The following is a 19,470-nucleotide window of genomic DNA, read 5'->3' as shown; positions in this document are numbered from 1 at the left end:
CTGATTCTCCTTGGGTTGCTCCTCTCTTAATAATCACACGTAATAATGATAGAACAATTTTCTCTTGTTAGAGAACATTCACATTTAATTTATTTGGCTTCCTTAACAGCTTTCTGAGATGTGTAGGGGATCTAAAATTATATCTCAACCTATGAAAAAGAACACCAAGATTCAGGGAAAATAGGACAATGCCATTTCTACAGTGAGGAGGAGGCTTTGTTATCTAAGTCAATGCCCCATTTCCTGAGGGGAAATCTAAGACTGGAATCCAAGTTATCTGATGTCCCTGGAGTTCTCCCCAATGATAAGGCCTGGTCAGTCTGGAAGAAGTGACTCCAGCTGCTCCTGACATATCACCAGCTCTAAAAAATGAGACTCAAAGGGCAAATAAGGTCTTAGTTTTATTTTTAACATAGTTTGACCCAGTGGACCCCCTGAAAGGGTCTTGGTAACTCCCAGTGGTCCCCAACCACACTTTGAGAACAACCACTGGCCCAGAGCAGGGAGGTAAACTGTGGAGGGGGTGAACAGAGAAGGAAAGTCCCCAGGGTCCCAGTGTTGGCCACAGCCAGCTGTGGCTGGAAGGCTGGGAAGGGAACACCACTCATGTGTTTGTCTCAGTCAGCTCAGTTGCTATGACAAAACACCAGACTGGGTGGCATCAACAACAGACATTTCTCATGGTTCTGGAGGCTGGGAAGTTCAAGGTCAAGATGCTGGCCAATTTGGTTCCTGGTTCATAGACCCGTCTTTTCACCGGATCTTTCCTGGCAAAGAGAAAGAGTGATTCCTCTCTCTGCCTCTTCATAGAAAGCCACTAATAAAATCCCAAGAGCCCTTCCTCATGACCTCATCTAACCCTAATTACCTCCCCAAGGCCTCATGTCCAAATAACATCACATTGGGAGTTACCGCTTTAATGTGAATTTTGGAGGGACATAATTCAGTCCAGAGACGTGTTCATCCTGTTTTGGTGCTAGTGCTATTGAGGTTTGGGGGCTATTTTTCCTGAACCATGGCTTCCTCTGAACATCTCATCCTCTGCCCACCATGGGTACCTCCTGGAGGTGCAGGGGGCTGGTGGGTAGAGCAGAATTTGCACCTTTCTTACCTCCTCTGTGGTGTAGACGTGGGTCTGGACTCACAGGAGGCTCATAAATACCAGTGACTGGAACAGAGCAGTCAGGCTATGTCCTCAGCCAACCCTGAGCGCCCTAAGCAGGCACCTCATATGCTTTCTGGGAGACCAGTGAGGCAGTGCTGGGCTGCAGCCCAGAGTGTGGGCCTTGCCAAGTGCCAGCCCATCTCTCTGCAGAAAAGCTCCCATTTTTGTCTGGTGCTCCCCCTTCCCTGTTTCAGCTGCATCTTTGAGACAAGGTGGTCAGAGCTGGCAGAAATCAGGTGTCTGGGAATGAGATTTGAATCAGCGTTTTTTCCCCTCTGCATGACTGTGCTAAGTGAAAATCTCCCTCTTCTCCCAGCAGGAGACTCTCCATGTGGAGGGGGCAAAAGGGAAGTTAGGGGAAGCAGCAAAATGAGAATATTGGCCCAGCTTGTCTTCAGAATCTGCCACCCCATGTTCTGAGCATAGTTCAAATTGCCAGGGTCCATCCACCGTAGCCCTCCCCTACCCACCCTATTCCCAGATGTCCTGGGGCTCCTGTAGGAGGAGGGATTAAGCTGGCCTCCCTGGTCCATGACTCTCTCATGTCATCCAGTTCCTACTCCAGTCTGGAATGCTTTGCTCTTTTTTCCAAGTCATTCCTCCTCTCACCTCAATTTCCTCCTCCTGCACATGGGCGCCCCCTCCAGACTCCATGCAGCCCCCACCACCATCTCCAATCCCTCAGATCTCTGCTTGCTGCAGGATGCCAGGCATTTGCAATGCATCTCACATTGCTTTTTCTTGTTATTGAATATGAGATCGTCTCTCTCAAATCAGAATATAAGAAAGCCCTTGAAGACTACATCAAGTGTTATTCATTCCTAGTACCCTCCCTTCCTTCCGAATGTTGTCCTTCTCTCTCCTCCTCCCACTCCATTAAACACACACACACACACACTCTCTCACAGACAGGAAGGTATGATGGCATTCTAGATGCTTGGTGGAAAACGATTTGGAGAATGGTAAGACAAGCCACGAACTGGGAGAAAATTTTGCAAAACACATATCTGAGAAAAGACTTGAGTCCAAAATATACAAAGAACTCTTAAAAGTCAACACCCAGTTTTTAAAAAAGGAACAAAAATACAAAAAATAGCCAGGCGTGGTGGTGGGCACCTGTAATCCCAGCTACTCAGGAGGCCGAGGCAGAAAATCGCTTGAACCTGGAAGGCAGAGGTTGCAGTGAGCCACGCTTACACCACTGCACTCCAGCCTGGGTGACAGAGGGAGACTGCGTCTCAAAAAAAAAAAAAAAAAAAAAAGAGGGGGGCAAAAGATCTGAGCAGATACCTCACCAAAGATGTACAGATGGCAAACACAGACATGAAAAGATTCTCCACATCATATGTTATCAGAATTGCAAATTAAAACAACAAGACACCACTAGGCATCTGTTAGAATGGCTAATTCTAATAGATGGCTAAAATCCGGAACACTGACAACGCCAAATGCTGACAAAGATGTAGAGTAACAGCAACTCTCATTCACTGCTGGTCAGAATGCAAAATGGTACAGTCATTTCTGAAGACAGTTTGGCAGTTTCTTTCTTTTCTTTTTCTTTTTCTTTTCTTTTTCTTTTTTTTTTTTTTTTTTTTTTTTTTTTGGTATGGAGTCTGGCTCTGTCGCCCAGGCTGGAGTGTAGTGGTGTGATCTCGGCTCACTGCAAGCTCTGCCTCCCGGGTTCATGCCATTCTCCTGCCTCAGCCTCCCCAGTAGCTGGGACTACAGGCACCTGCCACCACACCTGGCTAATTTTTTGTATTTTTAGTAGAGACGGGGTTTCACCATGTTAGCCAGGATGGTCTCGATCTCCTGACCTCGTGATCCGCCCGTCTCAGCCTCCCAAAGTGCTGGGATTACAGGCGTGAGCCACTGCACCGGGCCAGTTTGACAAAATTAGACATACTTTTACAATAAGATCCAGCAACTGTTCGTACTCCTTGATATGTGCCCACAGGAGTTGAAAGCTTAAGTCCACAAAAAAACTTATACATTAATATTTATAATAGCTTCATTTGCAATAGCTCAAACTCAGAAACAACCAAGATGTCTTTTAACAGATGAATGGATGAATAAACTGTGGTACAATGAACAATGGAATATTATTCAGCAATTTGAAAAATGAGGTATCGGCCGGGCATGGTGGCTTATACCTGTAATCTGAGGTGGATGGACCATTTGAGGTCAGGAGTTCAAGACCAGTGTGGCCAACATGGTGAAACCCCGCTTCTACTAAAAATACAAAAATTAGTAGGGCATGGGGGTGAGCACCTGTTTTCCCAGTACTCGTGAGGCTGAGGCAGGAGAATCACTTGAACCCAGGAGGCAGAGGTTGCAGTGAGCCGAGATCATGCTACTGCTCTTGAGACTCTGTCTCAAAAAAAAAAGAAAAGAAAAAGTAAAAGAAAAGAAAAAGAAAAATGAGCTATCAGCCCATAAGCAGGCATGGGATCTTAAATGTATATTACTAAGTGAGACCGGTTGCAGTGGCTTGCTCCTGTAATCGCAGCACTTTGGAAGGCTGAGGTGGGAGGATCACTTAAGGCCAGGAGTTTGGAACCAGCCTGGGCAATATAGTGAGAATTCGTCTCTAAAAATAAATAAATAAATATGTATATTATTAAGTGAAAGAGACCCCTCTTGGAAAGTCTACATACTGTATGACTCCAACTACGGGACACTCTGGAGTTGGCAAAACTATGGAGACAGTGAAAAGATCTGTGGTTGCCAGGGGTTATGGGGAAGGGAAGGGTAAAAAGGTGGAACACAGGGAATTTTTAAGGCAGTGAAATCATTCTTCATGATGCTGCAGTGATGCATGATGCATGATGCATGATGCTGCAAATGAAAATTTCACAAATTTTTATTTGTGAAAATCCATCAAATGTACAGCACAAAGAATGAGCCCTAATGTAAACTGCGGACTTCAGTTAATAATCATGTGTCCATATTGGCTCATCAGTTGCGATAAATGTACCACCAAAATGCAAGATGAAAATAGTAGGGGAAACTCACTGTGTATGGGGGGCATATGGGAGCTCTCTACATTTTCTGTTTATTTTTTTTCTGTAAATCTAAAACTAGTCTTAAAATTTTTAAAGAATCATAACTAGAAAAAAGCTGCCAATTTGAACCGAGTCTGTGTCTAACAAGTCACGTCCATGTAAATGTTTAAAACTGAGTGGCACTTGCTGTCTGCCAGGCATTGGGCTCTGAGCACTTCACATGCATACATTCATTTCAGCCTTGCAAGAATCCTATGAGGTCCCTGCCTATTTTACAGGTGAGAAAACTGAGGCCCAGTGAGGTTAAATAACTTGATCAGTTATGGTTAGTAAGTAGTGGAGCTGGGATTCAAACCCAGGCAGTGTTGCTCCAGCTACTGTGCTCTATTACCCCTCATTACTCTTCCCCAAACTTTTCATTTTATTTTATTTCATTTATTTATTTAGAGATGGGATCTTGCTGTGTTGCCCAGGCTGGAGTGCAATGACATCATCATAGTTCACTGCAGTCTTGACCTCCTGAGATCAAGTTATCCTGCCATCTCAGCCTTCCAAAGTGCTGGGATTACAGGCATGAGCCTTCAAGCCTGGCCCAAACTTTTCATTTTGAAAAAGGATAGAAGAGGGGCACCCAAGGGACTAATTTTTAAAATCAACTTTATTATGGAGTAATTTACCTAAAGTCATCCATTTTAAGTGTTCAGTTTCATGAGTTTGAGACAAATACCTATGCTAATATAAACACCACCACAACCAAGGAATAGGCCATTTCCATCACCACAGAAAGCTCCCTCATGCTCCTTCCCAGGCCACTCCCACCCCACCTCCAGCCTCAGGCCGCCAGTGATCTGCTTTCAGTCCTTGCCATTTAGTTTTGACTTTTCTAGAGTTTTCTTTTTTCTTTTTCTTTTTTTTTTTTTTTTTGAGACAGAGTCTCGCTCTGTCACCCAGGCTGGAGCGCAGTGGCCGGATCTCAGCTCACCGCAAGCTCTGCCTCCCGGGTTTACACCATTCTCCTGCCTCAGCCTCCCGAGTAGCTGGGACTACAGGCACCTGCCACCTGGCCCGGCTAGTTTTCTGTATTTTTTAGTAGTGACAGGGTTTCACCGTGTTAGCCCGGATGGTCTCGATCTCCTGACCTTGTGATCCGCCTGTCTCAGCCTCCCAAAGTGCTGGGATTACAGGCTTGAGCCACCGCACCCGTCCGACTTTTCTAGAGTTTTCTAGAGTTATGAGTGGATCATACAGTATGTCACCCTTTTGTAGCTGGCTTTTTTGTGCGTCTCAGAGCTGGGGTAGGCATCCTGATATGTTTGAAATTCCACCATACTGCTTGCTGTGGTTTGAATGTGTATGCCAGAGTTTATGTGTTGGGAACTTAACCCCCAATGCATCAGAGTTGGGAGTTGGAGTCTAATAAGAGGGGACTAGGTCATGACAGCTCTGCCCTTATGAATGAATTAATGTTATTTCAAGAGTGGGCTTTTTATAAAGGGGACTCTGGCCCCCTCTTGCTCTCTTGTTTGCTCTCCCTTCCTAGTGCCATGCCCTTGGACTTCCCAGCCTCCAGAACCTGGAGTCAAATATATTTCTGTTCATTTTAAATTATCAAGTCTGTGCTATTCTGTTATAGCAACAGAAAATGGACTAAAACACTGTTGCATGTATTGGTAGTTCACTCAAAGGAACTAATTTCTGACTGCAAGATTTCAGATATGGTAATCCCCAGGAGAGGAAAGCACACTTTTTATTATTATTGTTATGAATAGGACCTTCCCAGGCTGCTTGAGTTGTTCTGATCCTGGTCCCACTTCAAAGCAGGGGAGGCTGAGTGATGTCATACTGAAGTGGGCCCCAAATGGGCTCCAAGCACAAGAAGTTGTTGGAGGGACTGAGTCACTCCCAGCCCAAGTGAGTGATGGAAAGGGCAGGTTAGTTGTGGAACCTGGTCTCATGGAAGGCTTCTCCCTCCCAGACTGAATTTCCTTCTTTGCTGAATACAGAGGACTGCCCTGCATGGCTTTCTTCATTAGAGAAAGCTATGAGAAGCTTTGAGCTCCTCCAAGTAAACTGTTTCGTACTCTCAAACAGGCTGTTAATGATGATGATTAATAATAAATTAAGCAAAAGAAGGCCAGGTGCGGTGGTGGCTCATGCCTGTAATCCCAGCACTTTGGGAGGCCGAGGCAGGTGGATCACGTGAGGTCAGGAGTTCGAGACCAGCCTGACCAACATGGTGAAACCCCATGTCTACTAAAAATACAAAAATACAAAAATAAATAAATAAATAAATAAATAATTAGCCAGGCATAGTGGCGCACGCCTGTAATCCCAGCTACTCAGGAAGCTGAGGCAGGAGAATCACTTGAACCCAGGAGGTGGAGGTTGCAGTGAGCCAAGATTGTGTCACTGCACTCCAGCCTGGGCAACAAGAGTGAAACTCCATCTCAAAAAGTATATATAATAATAATAATAATAATAATAATAAATTAAGCAAAAGGAAAGGAAAGGGATGAAGTTAGCATGCTGTGGTTGACAGAATAATTTTACATCCTAGAAAATAGATTAAATGAAATTACACTTTTCAATGTAAAAACGTTGTGTTTCCTAGGGAAAAGGGCAGATGTGTCCTAACCGCTCCTGACTGCACACATATGCAATTTACAATTGTACTTTCTGAGCAGATTTGGAGCTCTCCTGGGGCTTAGCTGACCTGGGTCTGGGTCTGGTCTCAGCACTCCTGCTAAACCCTCCTAGGGAAGGTGCTCGGGTTGACAGCTCTCTGGGCCTCGGGTTCCATGTCTGTAAACAAGATGCTTGGAGCACAAGTTCTCAAGTTACCTGGCGGCTCTTTATATTTTTAACCCTTTAAATCTTCAGATTTTTAGGGTTTTAACCCCATTGGTATAGCTTGGCCCTGAAGAGAGCAAGCGCACATTGCTGTGTGACAGACAGACCACTAAGGGGCGCTGCTTCCTCGGAGGAGGCAGGAGTTCGCCGCCTCCTCCCCATTCTCTCCTCTGAAGAAATGTCCACACTCATCAAAAGTGGTTGTGATAAAATGTTCAGGTTTGGAATTATGAGAAACACGGAAGCCAAATCATAGGACCTGATAGATATCTGGCCAACATAGGAGCAGTGGAATATGTGATCTTTGTGACCATCCCCTCCCCAAGGCCAGATCGAACACCAACCCCTTGGCATACACTGACATGAGTTGCTTAATGATAGGAGGAAATACATTCTGAAAAATTCATCAGTAGGCGATTTTGTCTTTGTGCAAACATCACAGAGTGTACTCACGCAACCCTAGGTGTTATAGCTTACTACACTCCTAGGATATATGGGATAGCCAGTTGCTCCTATGCTACAGAGTTGTACAGCATATTCAGACTGTTCTGAATACCGCAGGCATTTGTAACACAGTGGTAAGTATTTGCGTACCTAAACATAGCTAAACATAGAAAAGATACAGTAAAAAAAAAAAAAAAAAGGTAAAGCCGGGCGCGGTGGCTCACGCCTGTAATCCCAGCATTTTGGGAGGCCGAGGCAGGCAGATCACGAGGTCAGGGATCGAGACCATCCTGGCCAATACGGTGAAACTTTGTCTCTACTAAAAATACTAAAAATTAGCCGGGCGTGGTGGCGGGCGCCTGTGGTCCCAGCTACTCCGGAGGCTGAGGCAGGAGAATGGCGTGAACCCAGGAGGCAGAGCTTGCAGCGAGCTGAGATCGCGTCAGTGCACTCCAGCCTGGGCAACAGAACCAGATTCTGTCTCAAAATAAAAAAGATAGACCGGTTTAGGGAGGGCATTTACCATGAAGGAAGCTTGCAGGACTGGAAGCTGCTTTGGCTGAGTCAGGCAGTGCGTGGTGAGTGAATGTACACTGTACACGACTGTGGGCTTTATAAACACCGCACACTTAGGCTACACTCAATGTATACATAAGATTTCTTTTTTCAACAATAAATTAGCCTGAGCTTACTGTAACTCTTTTACTTTATAAATGGCTTTTAAAATATTTTTTGACTCTTGTTAATAACGCTTAGCTTAAAACACACTTTGTACAGCTGTACCAAATTGTTTTCTCGTATTCTGTAAGCTTTTTCTATTTTTGAAATTATTTATTTTTGTCTGTGTTGTAAAGTTCTTTGTTAAAAACTAAGACACAAACATGCATATTAGCCTAGGCCCACACAGGGTCAGGATCATCAATGTCAGTCCTCCACCTCCACATCTTGGCCCACTGGAAGGTCTTCAGGGGCGTTAACAGACATGGAGCTGTCATCTCCTAGGATAACAATGCCTTCTTCTGGGTACTTCTTGAAGGACCTGACTGAGGATGTTTTACAGTTAGGCTTTTTTTTTTTTTTTTTTTTTGAGAGGGAGTCTTGCTTTGTCACCCAGGCTGGAGTGCAGTGGTGTGATCTCGGCTCACTACAACCTCCACCTCCTGGGTTCAAGTGATTCTCCTACCTCAGCCTCCTGAGTAACTGGGATTACAGGCACCCGCTACCATGCCCAGGCTAATTTTTTAATTTTTTTTAGTAGAGACAGGGTTTCATCATGTTGGCCAGTCTGGTCTCGAACTCCCCACCACAGGTCATCCACCCACCTTGGCCTCCCAAAGTGCTGGGATAACAGGCATGAGCCACTGCACCCAGACAGTTTTTTTTTAAAATAAGTAAAAGTGCACCCTAAAATAACAATTAAAAGTATAATATAGTAAACATATAAGCCAGCACTACAGTGATTTATTATTATCAATTATTATGTACTGTACATAGTGACATGTGCTAGACTGTCATATGACTGGCAGCTTGTAGGTTGTTTACACCAGCATCACTACAAACACATGAATAATTTCTTGCACTACAATGTCACAACAGCTATGGCATCAATAGGAGAGATACATTTTTCAGCTCTATTATAACATTATGAGACCACCCTGGGCCTCCCTGGAGCCAAAGCCTGTGCCTACTGGGACATGTTATGCTTCTTTCAATCTAAGTCTGCCCAGACTGGTAGGAGAGTGATTTGGTAAGAGAGTGCAAAAGCTAAGGGAAAAAAAAAAGAAAAAATAGCCTCTAGCCTTTGACTCAGTAATCACATTCTGGGAATGGATCCTAATGCAGTAATTCACATGAGCCCTGGGGATGGGGGGGATGAGGTGGGCTGGAGGCGTTGCCTTTCCTCTGCCTGTGTGGGGTCTGAAGCCCTGAAGGACAAGGAGTCACTGTACCTCCTCCAAGATACCCTCCTCACAACGCAACATTTATTGTACAAGTACCATACCAGGGACTGTTCTGAGCCCATTCAGTCCTTTTACTCCTGTGGAGCTGTTTTTTTCTTTTTTCTTTTTTTTTTTAAAACAGGTATCACTTTGTCACCCAGGCTGGAGGGCCGTGGCGTGATCTCAGCTCAAATGCAGCCTTGACTTCCTGGGCTCAAGCAATCCTTCTGCCCCAGCCCCCCAAGTAGCTAGGACTACAAGCCCGCACCACCATGCCTGGCTAATTTTTATATTTTTTGTAGAGAAAGGGTTTTGCCATGTTGCCCAGGCTGGTCTCAAACTCCTGGACTCAAGCAACCCGCCCACCTTGGCCCCCCACAGTGCTGAGATTACAAGCGCAAGCCACCCCACCCAACCTCTTAGGAGCATTTTGAGTGAGGCGCTTCTTACAGATGAAGCATGTGAAGGAAAAGGGAGTTCACATCAGTGAACTCCATCAGTGGAGCCAAGATGTGAACCCAGGCCCCCTGACTGCACAAGCATGCCCTGAACTCATTGTACGACTCTGCCTCTGCAGCAGTGCAGAACCTGAGTGGTGGAGGTGGCAGGGTGGGAGGTGTATCCAGACTTACAGACATAAAGCATACCGCCATCATTTTGTTTCATCTGGGACAAGAGTCTACTGCTGTCCTGAAGTAGTCTCCTAGGTCTTCATTTCAGCTCAACAAAAGTGCATCAATAAACCACCCAGTGCAAGCTTCAAATACTTTACTCATTTTCTCTTGGAAGTGAGGACATGATGAGGCAGAGGTGGACTTACTGAGGCTTCCAGTGTGGACCACTAATAATCGCTGGAGGAGTCAAGCTCCTTTTGGTTCTCCCAGCTTGGTCATTCACCGGCTCTGTGATGCTGGGAAAATCACTTCTCTGGGCCTGGGCTTTTTCATCTGTAACAATTAGCAGAAACCACACTGTACCCAATCAATAAATATTACTTTCAAAGGATAATTGTCATGGTGTAATTTACACTAGCAAAAAGCTGTAAACAACTGAATATCCAATAATGGAGAAATGACTCGATTGTACAATAATTTCAGACCAGAACTGTCTAAAACCATTAAAAATTACATTGAAAAATGAACACAAAATGATATGGTAAAAAAAAAAAAAAAAAAAATCAGAGGCCAGGTGCAGTGGCTCACGTCTGTAACCCCAGCACTTTGGGAGGCAGAGGTGGGTGGATCACTTGAAACCAGGAGTTCGAGGCCAGCCTGGCCAGCATGGTGAAACCCTGTCTTTACTAAAAATACAAAAATTAGCCACGCATGGTAGTGCACGCCTGTAATCCCAGCTACTCGGGAGGCTGAGACAGACATGAGAATCACCTGAACCTGGGAGGCGGAGGTTGCAGTGAGCCAAGATTGCGCCACTAAACTCCAGCTTGGGAGTCAGAGCTAGACTCTGTCTCAAAAAAAAAAAAAAAAAAAAAAAAAAAAAAAAAAAATCAGGCATAACTACAATTTGGTTGAACAAATATTCTGAAGGAAATACCCAAACAGTAGGGTATTTATGGGTGATAGGACACCAGAGTGACAATTTCTTCCTTATATTTTTACATATTTTCTGAATATTTCAAAAGAAGTTTGCTTTTCTTTGTAACAGACAAAGATTATTAACAAAGTTGGTGTCCTTTCATTTTCTACCTTATTGGTGAATGCTTTAGCAGGAGGGCGTAGGACTAGAAGTGGAAGGATGGGAGATGGGGAAAGCGGAAAGCCCAGTTTCACTAGCATTTATTGAGCATCTGGTATATCCAGGCACTGTGTAGGGTGTGACAGCTGAATGAAAGCTCAATAACCAGGCATTACTGTACAGAGAAGACAAGGGAATGTCATGTTCAAAGGCCCTGGGGTGTGACATAGAAGGCTTATAGGAGCACAGAAAGTAAGGCCCAGGGGGAGAGGTGAGATGGGGTTGGGAGATGGGCAGGCTGGAAATGCCCCAGAGGCCCCGTCAGCTTAATCAAGGGATTCAGATTACATTTTGAGGACCCTGGAGCCACGGAGGATTTTTTTTTTTTTTTTTTTTTTTTTTTTTTTGAGATGGAGTCTTGCTCACCGCCCAGGCTGGAGTGCAGTGGGGCCATCTCGGCTCACTGCAAGCTCCGCCTCCCAGGTTCACGCCATTCTCCTGACTCAGCCTCCCGAGTAGCTGGGACTACAGGCTGAAATTTTATTTGGTGTATTAAGTTCTACACAATTTTATCACCTGTGTGGTTTTCTGTATCTCAAGATACTGAACAATTCCACCACCCCAAAGATCCCTCCCCCTGCCTTTGATAACTACACCCCCTTCCTCTGACTCTTTCTTTCCCTCTACTGCCCACCAGAGGCAGGGACTAATCAGTGGGGAGGGTAAGGAGGAGGCAACGGGAGAGCCTGGGAGAGCTCACAGGGGTCAAGGTTTGGGGCCTGCCTGGTTAGCTATGGCCATGGGAATGTCCAGGTGAAAGTCCTTCTGGGGCCAATGGATTTAAATATCCGTGGTTTAGGAGAGAAGCCTGGGCTGGAGGTGAGATTTGGGAGGGGTTTGTCTAGTCAGGGGTGGAGTAAGAGAGGACTGAGAAAGGAACCGCCTTTCAGGTGACAGTCCGCTTCGGCACAGGGGTCCCTTGTTTTGCAGCTAGCTGCCTCCTTGGGCCTGGCAAAGCCCTGATGTTGCTGAAGGAGCCCTCTCTGTACAGAGGGCTCGCCCAGCGTGCCCATCCCCCACCCAGGAGCCTCAGAGCCAGGCACAAGAGGTCCTTCTGCACAATGGCCACCCGTTAGCTGTGTCCTGTTCAGTCCCCAAGCACAGGGCTTGTTAATCCCAGCCCTGCCATTCCAGGAAGGACTCCAGAGGTCACGGAATCCAAAGCGTTGAATTTACAAAGAAGAAAACTAGTCCTCAGAGGAGAGGCTTGGCCAAGCCCATAGATGTGATCTGCTGGCCGAAAGGGGGCTGTTTGTTTACTCGTTCAGGATCGGTTTTCCCCCTACAGGAAAAGGGAGGTGAAACCCAGGCGAGATGGATGCAAGTTTCTCAACACTTTCATTCGGCAGCTTTAATTGAGCGTGTACTATGTGCCAGGGAGGGCCAGGGTTTTCGGGATAGGAGGTGAACAAGGCACGGGCCTTAAGGCTGCTGGATAAGGGCATCGAAGGGTTAAATTCTGGGAGCGCTGCGTGGGGGAAGGGTTAGAGGAATCTCCCGAGGAAAGGCCCCCTTCCCGGCTTCTCAGGCTCCGGAAACCCGGGCGCGAGGAGCCTGGGAAGGGCTGCCCCGCAGGCTTTGGCCTCCCCCGCGGAGCTCCCTCTGGCGCTGGGAGGAGCCGCTCTCGAATTACAACAAAAGAGGCTGGAGGCCGGGCCTTCAGCGGCAGCCGCCTTCGGGGAAGGGGGTGGGTCCGGGGAGGGGTCTGCCATCCTCCTCTGGTTAAAAGTAAGGGGGAAAAGAGTAAACGCGCGACTCCTGCGCGCGGCTATCTGCAGTGGGTGCTTGCTTTCTCCAGCCATCGGAGACCTCAGCCGCCTCCTCTGCTGGGGAAAGGGGCTCCGTGGCGGCTGAAGCAGAGGGAGACCACCGTGGAGAGCGCGGTCCCAGCCCGGCCACTGCGGATCCCTGAAACCAAGTAAGAGCGCTTCCCGCGCCACCCCCTCCCCGAAGCGGTTCGCGAGAAAGCGGGAGCGTCCCTGTGGGGTCTCCTGGCTTCGCCCTGCGCGGGGCTGCCTCTCGAAAGTGCCTGGCGGTTCCCGAAGACTTCTTGCGGGGAGTAGTGAGAGGACGTGCAGGCTAAAGGGTCCTCCTGCGGCCCCGGGCGGCCCCGCCCAGCTCTACCTCGTCTGGGCCGGGTGCGGCGCGGCTGCTGGCGCGCCCGGGGAGTGAGGCGCTGGATCCCTTGATCGTCCCGAGAGCCCGCAGTCAGGCGGGACACAGCCAGTCGAGTCTCGGTGCGTGTTGGGCGTCTTGGAGAGTGCAGCGTGGCTCCAGGGACAGCGTCTTCCGAGTTCTGGCTTTGAGGAGTTGGGCACGCGGGGCGACGGGGCGTGGGACAGTGGGTGCCCTCGGGGCTGTGGTTTTGGGGATGTAGAGAGTGCTGGGCTGGGACGGAGTAGGGGCGGGAACACGGGGGCTGCGCCCGGGAGCTGTAGCGCCCACTGCCTGAAACCGGTTCAACCCCCAGCCTGCCCGAAAGGCTGTTGGGAGCGCGGGAGCGCCCTGAGTCCTGCGGGAGCAGAGGCGCGCTCGGCACGCCAGGTATGCACTCCCAATTCTCCCTGGCTCTCCGGGGACCAGGGACCCTTTCCCGCCTCATACCCAGAAGCCCTGGAGTTGGAAAGAACAGGCACGAGCGAACCCACGGCTACAGCTGATCCCAATCTTGCGCCGTTGGTCCCGCGGTCCCCAGTGCCTACAACTTTTACGCAGGAGCTTTGCCCACCGCGTCGCTTCTCACCAATCCAGATCTGGAAGCCTTCCAGGTATAGCTGCCTGCCTGAAGTGTCCCAGGAATCAGCGCTGGAATAGAGATGATTGGGAGAAACAAGCGAGGTTCCCTCCTCTCCGTTCCCGGGCTAAGACCCATCAAAAAACTGCAGGAGTGCGGGGCGGAGCTAGGGTGAGAGGAAGAGAACACCGCAGAACTCGGCGAGGGAGGGGGCTGAACTACTCAATATGGTTAGGAAACTCCAAGCCCTGATGAGGGGAGAGATGTGCATGACAGAAACATGCTCCAAATTAGTTTCGTCCCTAAGATCTTGAAACTGCGGAGATCTCAAAACCAGTACTTTTTTTTTTTTTTTTAACTCCCAGAGGAAGAAAAACGATGAGACTCAGGGCCACTGGGTTAGTCAGTGTGGGGACTGAAACCGTACCTCTTACTCCAGGTCCCTCCCCTACACCACCGCTAGCCTGTCTGTCCTGGAACCCCAAAACACCATTTGCCATCTTTGGTGGGATGAATTAGTTATTGATGGTGTATCGTGTACTTAATGGTCAGGGGTGGGGTTTAGGATGGAAGAGGAAGAGTTCATTTCCCTGGGCAGCTCCCAGGTAAGTGACTGACTCACTGCATCCTAACTTGACTAAATTTTTAATCTCTCTCCTCACCTTTGTCCCATTCCTCTTCCTGGTCCCTAACATCTGCCCTGGAATGGCCATCAGACCCATGACAAAATGCATGCGCCTCATGGGTCCCTGGTGGCTACCAGTGCTCTCTCCAAGAAAACTGAGTCACTAATCTGTGTGTGTGTGTGCGCGGGCACGTTTGTGTATGCATGTGTGCACGTGTATGTGTGCGCACATGTATGTGTGCGCGCGTGTGCCCACACGTGTGTTTGTGTATATATGTGCATTGGTGTGTGTTTATGTGCACACATAGGTGTATGTGTGCAGGTGTGTGTATGTGCATGTGTGTGCTATGTGTTCCTGTGTGCACACTTGTATGTGTATTTGTGTGCATGTTTGCGTGCATGTTTGCATGTGTGTGTGTGCGCGTGTGTATTCCTGTGTGCATGTTTGCATGTTTGTGTGCATATGCATTCCTGTATGCATGTGTGTGCACACCTGTATGTGTGTGTATGTGTATTGGTGTTTGCATGTTTGCATATGTATGAGTTTGCATGCGTGTGTGCACTTGTGTGTATATGAGTGCATATGTGTGCATGTGTGTGTATGTATATGTGTGTTTGTGCATGCACGTGCATTTGCTTCCCTGTAAGTTTGTGTTAGAAAGTGACTTAGTCTAAGGTCACTTAGGCACTGAGTGACAAAATTGAGTGTGAAACTCAGGTCTGAAAACGAAACATGTACTTGACATCACACATTGGCTGACATTTTAAGCATCACAGATAGGAGATTCTGCAAAGATGCTTCTATTTATTTTCTTTCCAACTGGGCTCCTTGCCTGGCCTCTCCTGGCCTCTTCCCAAGTCCTTGTCCTTTGACCTCTAGATGGCCAGTGTGGAAGGGCTTTGTGAAGGAAACAGATTTTCTGTGCTCTGGACGTGACCATCAGCGAAGGTGTTGAGTCCCAGAAAACACTACATTGTTTACTTTTTATTCGAAAAAAATTTCAAGTATGCAGAAAGGTAGAGAGAAGGGTGTAATGATGCCTCATAAGCTTCTCACTGAGTTTCAACAGCGATTTTGCCACATGTACATCATCTGTCCCTTTCTCTGTCATTGTAGTTTAAAGCAAATCCCATACATCATGTCATTTCATTGCTACGTATTTCAGTGTGATTTCTAAAGATATTAAATAACTATGATGTTATCTTTAGACCTAAGAAAACTAAAATAAAAAACTATTTGGTATCATCTAATGCCAGATAGCAGTCTATATTTAAACATTTCCCAATTTTCCCCAAAATGTGTTTTTTTACAGTTGATCTGAGTTCTGTTGATTTGTGTAACTTGTTACATTCCTATTGTATGTTATTCCTTTCAAACCACTTTTCTGTCCACGATGTCATTTGATTCTCACTAAAGAGTTAGGTGGGTATTTTCAAATTCATTTCTCAGCTGAGGAAATGGGTAAACAGATAAGCTGTCCAGAGGGCACAGCTGGTGACCCAGGGAGCCAGGGTCTAACCCAGCCTCCCCAGCCTCCTCATGGCTGGGCTTTGGTAGTTCTGGTTCTCCATGTTACTGATGGACTCTCAGCTGCTCTCTGAAGAGTTCTTCTTGGCTCAGGCTTCATCCTGGACTTATCACTTCCTATACACCTGCTGTCAGAAATCCCTGTGTAAATATTTAGTAATTGGACATTTGGTGCTTGAGATAAATGAACTGCAAAGTCAGGAAGCCAGGGTTTGTTTCCTAGCTCATTGCAAAACTGTAAGAGCTCAGAGCTGCCCTTTCTGAACTGGAGAGCAGTATACTTCCTCATTATTTGACTCCAAGGTATAAAAATAGGATGAGTGAATTGACTGTTGCTGGGATTCCTGGAAGAAACAAAGGCCCCAGAAAGAAATCTGGTAGAGGACAATCTCCCTTCTTTGAGCGTCACCTGAGTACTCTGACAGCTGGTACCTTCATGCTGAAGCCCTCAAATCCTGTGACAGAGAATTGGGGGTATGTAGGCTTCCCATTGAAATCGTTAGTTTATGCACAACTTTATTCTGCATTTGACCAATGAAGGTATGTAACACCTGATATGGCTTGGCTGTGTCCCCACCCAAATCTCATCTTAATTGTAGCTGCCATAATTCCCATGTGTTGTAGGAAAGACCCGATGAAAGGTAATTGAATCATAGGGATAGATCTTACCCCAGTTGTTCCTGTGGTAGTGAGTAAATCTCATGAGATATGATGGTTTTATAAATAGGAGTCCCCCTGCACATGCTCTCTTGCCTGCCACCATGTAAGACGTGCCTTTGCTCTTCCTTTGTCCTCTGCCATGATTGTGAGGCCTCCCCAGCCATGTGGCATTGTGAGTCCATTAAACCTCCTTCCTTTACAAAGTACCCAGTCTCAGGTATGTCTTTATTAGCAGCATGAGAACAGACTAATACAACACCAGAGCCTTCTGCTTTTAGCATTTTCATTACTTATGTTTATTTGCTTTTGAAATGGAGTGATGGAGAAATTTCTCCCCCTTGTTAATGAGACTCCTAAGTTGGAATTCTCCTTTCTTGGCAGGTCATGTGGGAAAAAGGATTCCCTTTTCACAGGATTCCTAGATGTTCTGCTGTTATGCTTGTTGCTTTGAAATAGGGAATGAACCGACCTTCCATAAAATAGCCAGTTAGAGGCAGAGAAACTGGTCAACCCAATTCCATTCAACTGGAGGAACTGCAAAGTGGCAAGACATTAACTTTAAACCACCCTGCCTTCTGACGGCCATAGATTCTTTTTCCTTAGCTAATAGGCTGTCTCCATGGAGGAGGAATTTCTAGGTGATTCCACACCAGCAGCTGCAGTTGCACAAGCACGACTGCTTCCTTCATTTTAAAGTTTGGGGAGCCTTAGGAGATGTTTTAGTCCATTTTCTGTTGCTTATAACAGAATACCTGAAACTTGGTAGTTTATTAAACAAAAGGAATTTAGTTCTTACAGTTGTGGAGACTGAGAAGTCCAAAGTCCAGGAGCTGTATCTGGTGAGGGCCTTCTTGCTGGTGGGGACTTGGCATAATCCCAAGGTGATGCAGGACATCACATCGTGAGGGGGCTGAGCATGGTAACATGCTAGCTCAAGTCTCTCTTCCTCTTGTAAAGCCACCAATTCCCTTCTGTTGATAACCCATTCATCTATTAATTGATGAATGGATTCATCAGTTTATGAGGGCAGAGCACTCATGACTCAACCACCTCTTAAAGGCCCCACCTCTCAAAACTGCCACATTGGGGATTAAATTTCAACATGAATTTTTTTGGAGGGACACGTATTCAAACCACAGCAGGAGATATGATTTCCCATTCCCAGGGGCTGCCTGGCTTTAAATGAGCAGCTTGTTACTGTCACCATCCATTTCCCCCTGGAGAAAGGCTTTTGTGGTCGGTCTGCATGGCATTCACACGCTGGGTGGTCCATGAGGCCTCAGATGAAGTGGCCTGCTCTAGGCTCACAGAATAGCAGGGAATAGCAGTTGCAGGCTAGAAAAGGAAGGGCCAACCAGACATTCACAGAGATGCAGCCAGAGCAACACACAGCTGAGTCTCTTAAGTCTTCAGTCCTGTGTAAGTTGAAGCAAGACATCAGAAATCTCTCACCTGAGTAATTCCACACATGCACCCACTGCTGTTCAACACAACACTTGCTCAGCAGGGAACACATCTTAGCCAAGCGTGTTGGCAGCCCTTCTTCCGTGACCAGCGTCAGGGACGTCTCTAGGCACCTTTTCAGAATAGCTGGCAACATAGTGAGACCCTGTCTCTACAAAAAAAGAAAAAAAAATTAGCCAGGCATGGTATAGTCCCAGCTACTTGGGAGGCTGAGGCAGGAAGATTGCTTTAGCCCAGGAGGTCAAGGTTGTAGTGTACTCCAGTCTGGGCAACAGAGTGGGACCCTGTCTCAAAAACAAACTAAGAAAGAATAGCCACTTGATTGATGATGATAAAGGATGATGAGGAGGTCAAGGCTGTAGTGTACTCCAGTCTGGGCAACAGAGTGGGACCCTGTCTCAAAAACAAACTAAGAAAGAATAGCCACTTGATTGATGATAATAAAGGATGATGGGGACTGTTTAGTTCAGATTTCTGTCCAGAGTTTTAACAAATCTTTTGCACTTCCTGTGGCAGTAACAATATTACCAGACAAGTAGCATGTGTGGCAGATGAGAACAAGAACTAAGCAGATGCTGAGGGTGTGGTTAGGAACACAGTTAGTAGGTTCTTCTTGTCCAGGGCTTTTGATCCATTCACTTGGGATACCTTAAGTATTATATTTAATTATAGTCTTCCAAGCAAAGAGCGATGTTTTCTTTTTAGTTTTTTCATTCCTACAATCCATGTCAGACAGGCAGACACAGCTGGCCCTCTGGATGTCCTGTGGCAACAGACATATCCTCCTTGATGTGTTGCCAGCAAAGTGCCGAGGATATCTTCTACAAAAATGATGCCGCTTGCCTATAAAACATACACTTATGACAAGATAACTTATGGTAATGACTTGTGAACAACTTCATTTGCAGTTTCTTTATAATATCTTTCCGGAACTTGGATCCATGAACTTCTTGTGCCCCCAGTCTTGTCCTGATATACCTTTGGGGTACCAAGGTAAACACAGTACAGCTCTTCAGGGTGCCTACATGACTCAAAGATGTAGTGAGAAAGATACTTTTCTAAGTATCTTTCTAAAACAATTACAAATATAAAATTGAGAAAAGCACATTTCTTTTCTCTTTTTTTTTTTTTTTTTGACACAGAGTCTCACTCTGTCACCTACGCTGGAGTTCAGTGGTGCGATCTCGGCTCACTGCAACCTCCACCTTCCAGGTTCAAGAGATTCTTCTGCCTCAGCCTCCCGAGTAGCTGGGATTGCAGGCGTCTACCATGATACCCAGAGAAAAGCATTTTTTTTTTTTTT

General features: G+C 46.6%; 1 protein-coding gene across 1 annotated transcript in view; it reads left to right on the top strand.

Annotated features, from left to right (window-relative positions):
- Nucleotides 1-12,883: 12,883 nt before the first annotated feature.
- The window catches only part of LOXL2 (lysyl oxidase like 2), a 98,242-nt gene continuing 91,655 nt past the window's right edge, over nucleotides 12,884-19,470 (top strand). The window contains exon 1 of the mRNA XM_007961936.3: nucleotides 12,884-13,074. The gene's annotated coding sequence lies outside the window, so the exon portion shown is untranslated. The remainder of the gene's footprint in view (nucleotides 13,075-19,470) is intronic.

Source organism: Chlorocebus sabaeus, chromosome 8, assembly GCF_047675955.1.
Source record: "Chlorocebus sabaeus isolate Y175 chromosome 8, mChlSab1.0.hap1, whole genome shotgun sequence".
Classification (NCBI taxonomy): domain Eukaryota; kingdom Metazoa; phylum Chordata; class Mammalia; order Primates; family Cercopithecidae; genus Chlorocebus; species Chlorocebus sabaeus.
Note: the sequence above shows the minus strand (reverse complement) of the source record. Positions and strands in the feature narration are given on the sequence as shown.